This window comes from Orcinus orca, chromosome 14, assembly GCF_937001465.1.
Source record: "Orcinus orca chromosome 14, mOrcOrc1.1, whole genome shotgun sequence".
NCBI classification, from domain to species: Eukaryota; Metazoa; Chordata; class Mammalia; order Artiodactyla; family Delphinidae; genus Orcinus; species Orcinus orca.
The window spans coordinates 3,574,825-3,586,913 of record NC_064572.1 but is presented as its reverse complement, the minus strand read 5'-3'; the positions used below and the strand labels follow the sequence as shown (position 1 = coordinate 3,586,913).

General features: G+C 42.6%; 1 long non-coding RNA gene across 1 annotated transcript; it reads left to right on the top strand.

Annotated features, from left to right (window-relative positions):
* The first annotated feature begins 1,352 nt into the window (after positions 1–1,352).
* On the top strand, positions 1,353–11,494 carry LOC125961038 (uncharacterized). The gene is made up of 4 exons (XR_007471335.1): positions 1,353–2,398; positions 7,822–7,908; positions 8,171–8,305; positions 11,030–11,494. It is a non-coding gene; the product is annotated as an uncharacterized LOC125961038 (long non-coding RNA).
* The last annotated feature ends 595 nt before the right edge of the window (positions 11,495–12,089 follow it).

The following is a 12,089-nucleotide window of genomic DNA, read 5'->3' as shown; positions in this document are numbered from 1 at the left end:
AAAATCAAACATACATAAGGGTTTACAAATTGTGTAACTAAAAAATGTTTGCTACTATTTACAAAGAAAAGTTGCCACTTTAAAAAATAAAATTGAGATTTATAACAGTGTCATTATAGATCTTTGGAAGTTCAAAAAGACTGGGCTTTTAAAAAATATTTTACAAAATTCTGAACCTTTGAAAAGCTATTCTGCAAGATTTGGGAAGAATAAACATAGATTTCCCTTTCTAACAGCCAAGATAATTGTTCAAAATATTATGAAATAAGTATTTTAAATTAACTGTTCAATTACAAAATACACTTTTGAAAATCAATAATGTTTTTTATTAGAATACAAAAACTGCTGCACATGCCCACTAAAATTCCATTTAGCATCCATTTTAATCGAGATTCAATGGGGCACCATTTTATTTATTCATTTATCTTCTTCCAGTTTTACTGAGATATTACTGACATAGAGCACAGAGTAACTTTACAGTGTATAATGATTTGACTTACATATGCTATGAAATGATTATCACGCTAAATTTAGTGAACATTCATCATCTCATATAGATACAAAATTAGCGAAATAGAACAATGTGTTTTTCTTGTGATGGGAACCCTTATAATTTATTCTCTTAACCAGTTTTATGTGTAGGAGACAGAAGTATTTATTACCTTTAACATGTGCTATATTGCATCCCTGGTACTTCATCTCTCGGCTGGACGCTTGCAGTTTGGGCCACCTTCATCCAGTCCCACCCCTTCCCACGCCTGCCTCTGTGGACCACAAATTGGACTGTTATTGGATGAGTTTGTTTGCTTGTTGGTTGGCTGTTGAAATATAACTGATCTACAACACTATGTTACTTCTTGTTACACAACAGAGTAATTTGGAATTACTATACATTTCAAAATGAGCACCGGGTCTTCTGCTTGGGGAAGGGCCAGGGCACCGTCGCGTCTGAGGCCCTGGGCCCCGCCGCCAAGCTCAGGGACAGGCCACTGTCTGCGGAGGACGAGGCAGCCTCCGGGTGCCAGAGGATATGCTGGCATCATGCCCCTTCTCTCTGTCCTCTGACCCCAAGTTCCCTCGGCGACGGCAGAGACAGCGGGCTGAGATGTACGCCTAGGGAGGGAAGCGGGTGCTGTTCCGGCCCCGCGGGTCAGAGCCCGGCCGGTGGGAAGCCCTCTGCCGGGCCGAGGACCCGCTCTACTGTCCGTGATGCTCCTATGACTGCCGCTTCCCCTGAGCGCAGAGAAGCGGGACAGTCTCCTGGGCCTGCAGGCCGCCACGCTCCTCTCCTCGCAGCCTCCAAGTCTCCCGCCACGCATCCAACACCTGCGACGTCAGCGAGGGGGGCGGGAGCTCGTGCGGGGATGGACCCAGCCGCAATCGCCGCCCCAGCCCGGAGCCCTGTCCTGTGCTCCGCCCGACACACGGTCGCACCTTCCCGGACCTGCCGACCGAGCTGCAGGAGGAGCCGTGGAGACACTGACGCCAGAGGGGCCGTCGGGTTTTCTGGGCCGGTCCTGGGACACCGGGCCGCTTCCACTTCTGGCTCCACGTGCTTCCCGGTCTGTAGCTTAATAGCCGAAGGACACAGCGCCGGGACGCTTCGCTGGCTGCACGTTGCGCGCAGGGTCGGCACTGGAATAACAGCGCGGTGGTCAACTACACAGTGCACCCCGCGTGCTACTTCTTTGATCTTTGTCTCTGGTGTGAAAGGGCCCAGATTTCCCATCCTGGGCAACAGAAATGTTCTTTATAAATGTTTTGTAGAAGATGTTCTGTCCCCTACCAAAATAAGATATTTGGTGACTTGAACTGTCAGAGTCATCCGCTGATGTTGGCCGTGAGGTTGAAGAGCAGGTCACTGCCGCAACCACATTTGGGTGCACAGAACCCACAACAGCTGTCAGACTCTGGCCATTAGCCCTCAGAGAAGGTGGACCCGTAGCGGCTGGACTCCAAGCCAGGGGTGGGGCTGGAAAGGTGGCTTCTGTCCCTCTGGGAGCCACAGAAGTTAGCGGTGAATTGATGGATGAGGATCTGTGCCCAGCAAATAACTATTGCTCGGAACTCTTTGGTCCCATGCATGCGGCCGGACAGGGAGCACAGGGTCAGGACAGTCTCACTCACTGCTGGTGGCTGGGGACGCCAACAGGAGGGGACCATACATGAGCAGGGGGTGCACCCTGGGGGAGGAGTAAGTCCTCTCCCATCTTGGGCAGATTTTGGTAACTTGTTTTTTGTTTTGATTGTAGTTTTCATATTTTCTGGCGGAGGGCTAGTACAATCAATTCGTTTTGAAATGCTGGTCTCCAAGGAGGGATGTTTGCACTGTAATTCGAGAGAACAAGCCATTGCATCCTACATCCCATCGGCCAAATTCCACACCCAGCTTGTGCTGGTAGGAACTACAAGCTAAGAGTGGTTTTTATATATATAAATGGCTGAAAATAATTCATAAAAACATTATTTGCAACCCACAAAAATTATATAGCATTCAAATTTCCTTGTCAATAAATAATGTTTTATTGAAGCACAGTTATACTCCTTTATTTACGTTTTACTGTAGCTGCTTTTTGGCTACAATGACTGAGATGAGTAGAAATAACAGACATCCTATGACGAATCTAAAATATTTACTCTCTGGTCCTTTACACAAGTTTGCCAACCCCTGCTCTGGAAAAGCGGGAAAAAAGTTTTTTTGACACTCATATGCTGGGATTTATACTTTTAAAACAGTTAAACTTTCAGCGAATTTTCTCCCTGGAAACAAACTTTAGGTAGATGTAAATATGTTAAATTACTCTCAGTAATCTCAGTTTAGAATAAACACTAATTCACAATTATTCCTGCACTGAGGAAGGGAATCCACCTGCAGATAATTTTATTTTCATCTCAGAAATAATCACAAATTAGTGTAACTAAAACCTAGCACCCACACAAATTAGCATCAACTGCATAAACTGCTAGATATTTCTGAGCCTCAAAATAGAACATTGTAAGCCATAAAAGTATTTACTTTAAATTTTGGTTTGGCGACATCTCTTGCCTGTGGCAGTGTTTACCAAAGTTAATTGATCACAGAGAATTTCATCAAGAATCATTTTCTAATAGAAAACTATCAAGAGTTAATGCACTATAATTCACACTGGAGTAAAATAAACCAGAAAACAATCATATTGATGAAACAATGAATATGTAATTTACATAAGAATATAAAATGTATAACAACAAAAAAATCACTTATTACCTTATTTTCTGTTATTAAATATAAAAACATATTATGCAACTTCCAGGTATTCTTGCATCTGGTAAGCCATTTCTTTCTTAAAAGGGCATTATTGCATAATGAAACATATAGGTAAATGCATTTTTAGATTTTTATTTTGTATTTAGGAATACATTTAACTTCAAATTTACGAATAGTGTATATAATCGCATTGGGACTCTATACACTACAGAACACACTGGGAAATTCTAGATTTTATGATAATAATGTGTTATTTTGGATTGCTTTGGGTTATCAAAAAAAATAGAAAGAAATTAAGAGCCCAATATAAAGAGGAAGATAGCAATCCTCTTGTCTGTTATCCTTTAAAATGGTATCCGGTTGAATTTTGAATAAAATGGATAATGAAAGGAATTTTAACAGGCACGTACAGGGAATTTTTATCCTTATAAAAACCGGTACTGATTTTCAAACATATAGTTTTGAATTCTGACAATTTAAAAAATACTTGTTTTGGAATATAGAGAAGAGCAAACCTGGTTATTAAGACAGGAAACCTAGCTTTGCTCTCCCCAATTCATGTAGAGAAGATTTTCCAAAATTGAGAATTTTGTAAAATATTTTTACTGACCAGTATTTTTAAAAATATATAACTTTCCAAAGTTCCAGAATTGAGACTGTTTTAAATGTCAATTTTATTTTATGAAGTGCCAACTTTTTATTGTAGACCAGTAGTGATATTTTGTGACTATACAATGTATGAACATGTCTTTTTTTTAATGTCAGAAATTTTGTTTTGCAATTTATTCTTATTGCCTGCGTTAGAATATAGAGTTCTATGAAGAGAAAGGCGTTCTGCTATTTATGTTTAATCATCATAACAATCCAGGTTCTGAAATATTGGAAGTTCTCATTAAATATTTAATAATTAAAAGTTTATAAATGAATGAACAGGGTGATTTATCTTATTTTTCTCCTGCATGAATCCTTTATGCTAATAATTCCTGAATCGCATTTTCCCTTTATGATCAGATAGTTGTTACACTGTCCCTCCCTTGAATGGGTGTCTGTGTGTGCGTTCAGATGCATGTACACACAGTAATGTTGCAGGTAACATCATGGGTTTTTAAAAAAATTTTTTTAAGATTTTTTTTATTGATGTGGACCATTTTAAAAGTTTTTATTGACTTTGTTACAATATTGTTACTGTTTTATGTTTTGGTTTTTTGGCTGCGAGGCATGTGAGATCTTAGCTCCCCGACCAAGGATCGAACCCGCACTCCCTGCATTGGAAGGTGAAATCTTACCCTCTGGAATGCTAGGAAAGTCCCCATGATGGGCTTTATAGGCCCTAGAATACCATTTCTCAACCCATTAGACTTCAATGGACCTCAGGGCTATAACGAATGTTTTGGCAAACAAAGAAAAAGAAATTGAACTGAAAAAGGTCCAGAACTCATCAGGCAGCCTGTACACTCTCCCTAGCTAGCCTTCTTGAAGGTTTAATTGACAAAATAGTCGTTGTCTCTATGGTGATCTTTCTCCCGGAACATTTTTTAGTACAATTTTTCTACATCAAAGAGTAAAGCTTTAAAGGTAGACTTACCAATGGCTCTGTGAGGGATCTCCTTTGTGTTTACATGATTTACTATATGCACCCCTCAATGTTCTAATACATTCTTAAAGTAGAACTCTTTTTATGTCTTCAAAGATCTTTCACCTTCTCAGTCCTGAAGATATCTATCTGTTCTTTTTGGACAAAACAAACAAAGAAACCCTTGGCTACAAAATGCTATGTAGGGATTAAACCACCATCTGACTCTGAATTCTTGAGTTCTTCCTGTCCATGTACCCACAATTATTCACCTTTCTTTAAATATAATTAATGTATACATTTTTTTAAGTCATACGAGAAATAGTAAATGAACGTTAAGTAATAGAATTAATTGAAGCAGCAGAGGTTAATCACAAAGCATGTGTGTATTTATTCTTGAAGCCATTCATCCGGAATGCGTATAAGAATATTTGGACCCTAATGTACGAGTTAACACACATCATACTATGTTTTATATTTTCAGTTAACATTCATCGTTGTTTCCTGATTGATCCCAGTCTTTGTAATTATGATTATAATTTTATAAAGTCAGAAAGTGTCTAACTGATCAACAGTGACAGAGTATTAACAGAAAATGGATTCATTCTTACTTATCACAATATTTCATGGTTTTGAATGACACATACCCACTCAGTAGCGCTTATGTATTTGCAAATCCTGATCTACTGAAGCAGGTTTGCTTCGTTTCTTCTTACTTGATACTGAATATTGCTTGCAGCACTTCTCAAAACCCTTCACCATCTACATCTTTATACTGTATATTTAATAATAAGACAATTGCTGAAGGACTGAATTATTGACTCAATTGCATGCTAACACATTCTTTATAGACTATTTTCCCAGTATGAGTTTTCTGATGAATAGCAAGTGAAAGATTTTCCACATTGTCTTTAGAATTGGCATCTCCTCAGTGTGAGCACATTCTTGTTCAGTCAGGAATGAGGAATCACTGAATAATGTCCTTCCTTCATTACACTGAGACTATTTTTTCAGTGTGAACCCTCTCACGTCTAATGACTCCATGACTAATGGAACTGTAGCATTCATTTCATTGGATTTCTTCTACAGCAGTGATTAGATGCCTTACACCAAGAAGGCTCTCCTCGTAGTAAACCTTGGGATGTCTTCTCTACTGTGTCAGGGATGCAGTCCACTCTGAGTTCTCTGTGTATTCTGAGGCTGGAGCTCCAACTGAAGGCTCTTCCACCATGATTACAGGGTCAGGGTTTCTCTCCACATGACTTTCCTGGTGGTTTAAAAGGGATAATTTCTGGCTGAAGGCTCAATATCCTTGATTACAGACACAGGGTTTCTACTCAGTATGAATTCGCTGGTGTTTATAAAAGTGGGAGCTCTGGGTAAAGGCTGCACCACATGGATTCCAGACATAGGGTGGCTCTCCTGTAAGTTTTCTAGTGCGTATAAGCGTGAGAGCTGCGTTTAAAGGCTTTTCCACATTCATTGCATTTGTAGGCTTTCTCATTAGTGTGAATTATCCCCCATGACTAAGGTTATGGCTTTGACTAAGTGTTTTCTCACATAAATGATATTCCTTGTGGTTTCTCTCCTGTGTGAATGTGCTCATGTTATTGAAGCGTTGGAGGGTCACTGAAAGCTCTTCCACAGTCATTCCAAACATAGGGCTTCTCTCCCGTGTGAGTTTATTGGTGTGAATAAAAGTCAGCTCTCTCGCTGCATTACCTTTATAAGGTTCGTATTCTCCAGTGTGAGCTGTTGGTGTATAAATGCGAGGCTTCAGCTGAATTATTTCCCACGTTCAGGACATTTGCAAGAGTCACTCCAGAGTGCACTCTCTCATGTTGTCTAAGGTTGGAGGGTGACTAAAAACCTTCCACATTCTGAGATCTGCATGGTTTCCCTCTAGTATAATTAGCTTATGTTAATTCAGTGGTGAATAACGGCTGAAGTCTCCCATTCAGGCTGAAAGTGTAACACACGTGGAGTTAAGGTTGTTGTATGTGACATGTCCTCATATTCATTGCATTCAGTGGGCTCTTCTCCAGCATGAAATCCCCGCTATTGACAAGGAAAGAGAGGCTGTTAAAAATTGCTCACATAATAATCATTCAGTCATCTTTCTACATGTGACTTCTAGGCAGCTTCCTCAGTGATGGTCTTCATTGAAAGTCTCCCCATGTTAGTTACATTCACAGGTAATGTTACTTTGCGGAATTCACACAGATTTTCTATCTGGTAAACCCTCACTGGTCATAGCTTTCTGATTAAGATTTAGGTCTTCTTTATGTTTCAAACACTATATCCATGAGCTATGTTTAATCAATTACCTTTTCATTGAAGCCCAGGTTAGTGTTTGACATGTAATGTCAAAAAACATGGGTCCTCAGATTGTTCCATCCTCCATTAAATTGATAGAAAATCTCCTGGCCACATGGCCAAGGACATGGAGGGCAGAGCTAGGGTTGAGTCTCTGTTGTTACTGATTCCCACATGGGGAGGAACCAAGGTGACTAAGGGCAAGGGCATCCGGGGTGGTGGTGGGTGCACCAGGGGTGCTAAAGGCCTGTAATTGGTGTTGGAGAACAAATGATGGTGTCTTTCACCAAGAATTATTAAATAAGAATTTTGTGAGAGGTGTCCTTGCTGTGGAGACAGGACTCTCCAGGAGACCATGATAAGGGTTACCTGGGAATTAGTGTTAATCCTAGGAACTGAATATTAATAAACTAATAACTCTGAACAGTAAGTCCAATCAAAGTATAACACCCCATAACTTGCATTGTTTTCTGCAAAATGAGGATATTATATTCTCCCTACATGCCGAGTAGCCAATGCAGCCTTGTTCTTGACCATGGGAGGAAAAAGCGTTCCTTCTGTCTGCGCATGCCTGTGGGTAAGGTGGCAGGGGTCACTCCCAGCTGAGTGGTTGGGGATTGATGCTTGATATATCTAACAATACTCTGAAAGGCTGGGTTCTCATGGCTGTTTTCTCTTTCTTCAGATTTATCTGCTTGATTTCCGGATTGTCCCTGCATAAGGATGCAGAGGAGCACAGATGGTGGCAGAGTTCCTGATAATGAAACAACAGGTGAGAAAAAAATTATTTTGATTCCTGAATTGATCCATCTTTTGCCAAGTGATCAGGTTTCTACTTTGGGTCCAGATCTTCTAAGTGCACCCAGGAAATATTAACGCCAGTTATGTTCACCACCCTTTTAGGGATATGGCAGGTCAGGGACCAATGTAGAAACACTCTCTTTCCCAACATTAACTTTCACTTGCTCCAGCCTCCATTAAGGCTGTGACCTCACAGAAGACGGGAGAGGTTTTTACCTTCTCTTTTTTTAAAGGTCATCCCTTGGGCTCAGTGGCCTCCTTCATCATGTTACTGGCTGCAGTGGACTTAGGAATGCGGTGAACACAGGGGATAGAGAATGACTCAGAACAGAAATCTCTACGTCAGTGGGGAGCAGGCGTTTCATCAGGTGAGTCCTGTGTTATAGGTGCTGGGGTGAATGGACGCTTGGTGAGAGATAGCAATAAAGAATCAATTATTTTTCCTAATTTTAAAATGTTTAACTTTCTACAGACTACTCATAAACATTTTGATAGTTTTATAAAGATAAATGTAAGTTCCTTAGCAAAGTTATTCACATAACTCTGTTCCTTTGTGTTGTTAACCTTCATTCAAATTAGAAAGTTGAATGCAATGTCTGCAGATTCTTATTTTCTTAATTGTGACTGTGTATGGAGGAGAAGGGGCATAGTACATAGAACAAAGTGTAGAACACTGGACAGCAAATGACAGTCTGGGGAGCTCCAAGACCTCACTCCCACACAGATACATCAGTAAAACAACCAGGATCTGCCTGAATGAGCTGGGATTCTAGCCCAGGGAACCCCAGAGGTGGGAACAATGGGCTTTCTGCTCCCACCATTGCCAGCCCTGGTAAGTGTTCCTATTAGACCCGGGGATGTGTGTGTGTGTGTGTGTGTGTGTGCGTGTGTCTGTTTGTTTCTTCTTCCTGACACCCCTGGACTTGCCGAGTGTGCATCACTGTTTCATGAAAACTATGCTCATGTGGTGCTAAAGGGATAAGACCCTCTCAGTCTTGTATATTCCTGTGTTGGATACATAAAATTTATGTAATAGGTCCAGCTGCAAAAGTTCAGTTTTCTCCTTGGCTCCTACCTGCAATGGCATGGGGATGTCTTCTTTGGGAAAGCAGCTCTAGACTCATGGAGAGAAGAGCTGCACAGGTGTAGGGTGGGCAGAGATAATTGGAGCAACCAAGTGAATTGCTAAGGTCTCCTGATAAGGAGGTAACAGGCTGGGCACTAAGGGAACCCAAGTCTTCTGAGTCAGGGTTCTGACTGCAGAATTCTCCACATTAGCGTGAGGAGCGCATCTCCTTCGCGGCAGCCTCCTGCCCAAATCTTCCCAGCCCCGCCCGCTGCTGGGGTCGCGTCATGCCAGGCCGAGCCTAACCAACAGGGAGCTCCTAGGCGGACGGCCCCGAGACGATCTCGAGCGTTTGGGCGGTCGGAGCTGATCCCTCGCCGGCCAGCGATCAGAATCCATCACGCTGACGTACGAGCCCGTTGTCGGGAGCCACCTGGCGGACGCTTTTATATTGTCCCTTCCCTCCTGAGCTTTGGCGACCTTCGCGAGGGATGTGACTCGCCCGCCAGGCGCAGGCCAGAGTTCCGGGAGGCCGGCGACGCAGGCAGCGACCATCCCGGTGGTGCGGAGTGGTGGGCGCGTCCTGTCTTACCGGAGATTGAATGTGGAGAGAAGTGTGCTGTGGGGCCGACACTGAGCTCCCTCGAAACTTTGGGGGGAGGTCTGCGCCGGTCGACCAGCACTCCCTGATGCCCCTTGGCCCGCCGATACCTCCTACCCTTCTACGCGCAACCAGGAGAGGATGTCCGTGCCCGACGTCGTACTCCGTGTGGAACGATCCGTCGCTGCGTCCTCGCCGCCTTGGGGGCCCGGCTACAGCCCTGTGCTGTCGAGGCGGTGGGGCTGCTCAACGGGTCCACTTCATTTTCTCCGGCATCCAGGAGAGGCGGTCACGGGGGCGGTTCTTGCCCCGAGGAAGGGGCACGGGATGCGGCTCAACAGACGGGAGCCACCCGCCAGATTGAAACGACGTCTACGCAGGGACCTCCCGTCCCCACTCCTTGGTCGCCTCGTCAGCGTGGCGCTTGCGTTTCCTACCTGTTCAGGTCCCCTCACCGCCGACTGTCGAGGGCAAGCGTGTAGGGCGCTCATGGAGGGGCGGCAGTTCCTCCTAGGCTTCGGTGGTCCTAAGTCGTAGTCATTTCTATTTGGGAAACAGGGACTGGCCGGAGCATCCGTGATGGTCGGGAGGAGACACGAGCCTGGCCGCGGTCCCGGGTGGGCATTGTTGTCGGGAGCTTGTCTGAAGAAGCTCTGCAGACAGTAAACGGCCTACAGACGTGCGGGCAGAGGGGAGGACCCTCCAGGGCAAGAAATGGGACCGATGGTGTCCTGGGTCGAGAACGGCTGTCATCGGTGTGGCGGTGCGCCTTCGCCCGTGTGCGATCTGGATACTTCCTGTTGAGGTTCACACGAGTTGCACGTCACTTGGGGTCTGCAGCGGCAAGGTCGACCAGATGGCCAGATTTCGGTATTGAGGCAAGAAAAAAATTGAATGAATTGACACTCTTTTTGTTGTGAGATTCATTACAATGTGAACATTAGTGAAATAAAAAATCCTAAGATTTACAGTAAATTCACATTACTGTAATAATTACTATCGTTTGCAGTTTTTTTCACAAAATGTTTATGAACTTTAAAATATATTTAGTACAATTTTTTGTGATACAAGTCTGCTAATGAGAAAAATGGAATTCTTTTGCAAGGGGGGTGCCAGTTAGCTTATTACATGTTCCTATCATCAAAATTTCAGCTGTTAATGCTCACTTATAAGGAGATTTTGCCTGGTTTGCATATTTCATATTTGAAAATTCTTTTCACACAAATATGTACTACCAAATACTGAAGTTCAGGAGTGTGTGATTTTAATTGAGCATATTCATTTCTTGGAAGGAATTTATAAAATTCTGTTTGATTCTTCTATTGATATTTGCCTTTTAGTATGTCATTATATTGTACATTAGTCATTTATAATTCTGTTTGCAGTTAATTTTAAAAACATTGATTCAAGTTTCTCTATCCACAGAGTATCTGATTGCTTGAAGATGATGAAGGAGGGTTTTGGGATGCAGAATTTTCTAAATCCACCTGGAAGCCTGGGAAACTCTCCCTCCAGCCACAAGGCCCTGCCCCACACATGCAGCAACCAATCTGGAAAACCAGACCCCAACCTCTGCAGCAATAGGACCTAAGGGTCAGGACTTGGTCAGTGACTCACAGCTTCGAAATTTTCAGTCCTTTCCATGTAGAACCAAATGTGGGGAAGGCCAAATATGTTCCCCTAAGTAATCACGTAAGACGCCCCTCTTCCTATCAGCTTCTCTCAAGCCTCCCTGCATCACAAGCTCTCGGGAGGACATGGCTTCCTTTTTTTGCCACCACAAAGTGTCCCCACTCTTATGTGTGCCCTGAGTCTCAGCCTGATGTGAGTGATGGTGGCTGACTCCCATGCTCTATAGACAAGTTCTGAGTAAATAGTGCTTGTTCTCATTTGGGTGTGTGTGTGTGTGTGTGTCTTTTTTCATATCTACAGAGCTTAGGATGGCAGGAAGCAAATAAAACTCATGATAATGTTTCCCATGTTATTTTAAAAATCACATTTATTAATCACCATTTTTTAAGTTGAGACATAATTCACATACCATAAAATTCACCCTTTGAAAAGTGTAGAATTAAGTGATTTATAATCTATTCACAAAATTGTGCAACCATCGGCACTAATACCAGAACATTTAATCACCTCAAAAAGAAACCCCATCCCCATTAGTCTCTTCTATTCCACCTATGCTCAGGACGTGGCCACCACAAATGTGCTTTCTGTCTCTACGGATATGCCTATTCTCAATATTTCATGTGACTGGAATCATACAATATGTGCCCTTTATGTCTGGCTTCTTATACTGAATATCATGCTTTTGAGGCTCATGTTTTAGAATGTATCAGTAATGTACTCCTTCGTTTGGCCTAAGAATTTTTCTTTTTAATCCATAAGATTTCACGTACATTCACATGGCACCAGGGTTTTTGGAGGTTGTTTTTTTTTTTTTTTTGGAAAATATATATTTTCAATTTTAACCATTTAAAGT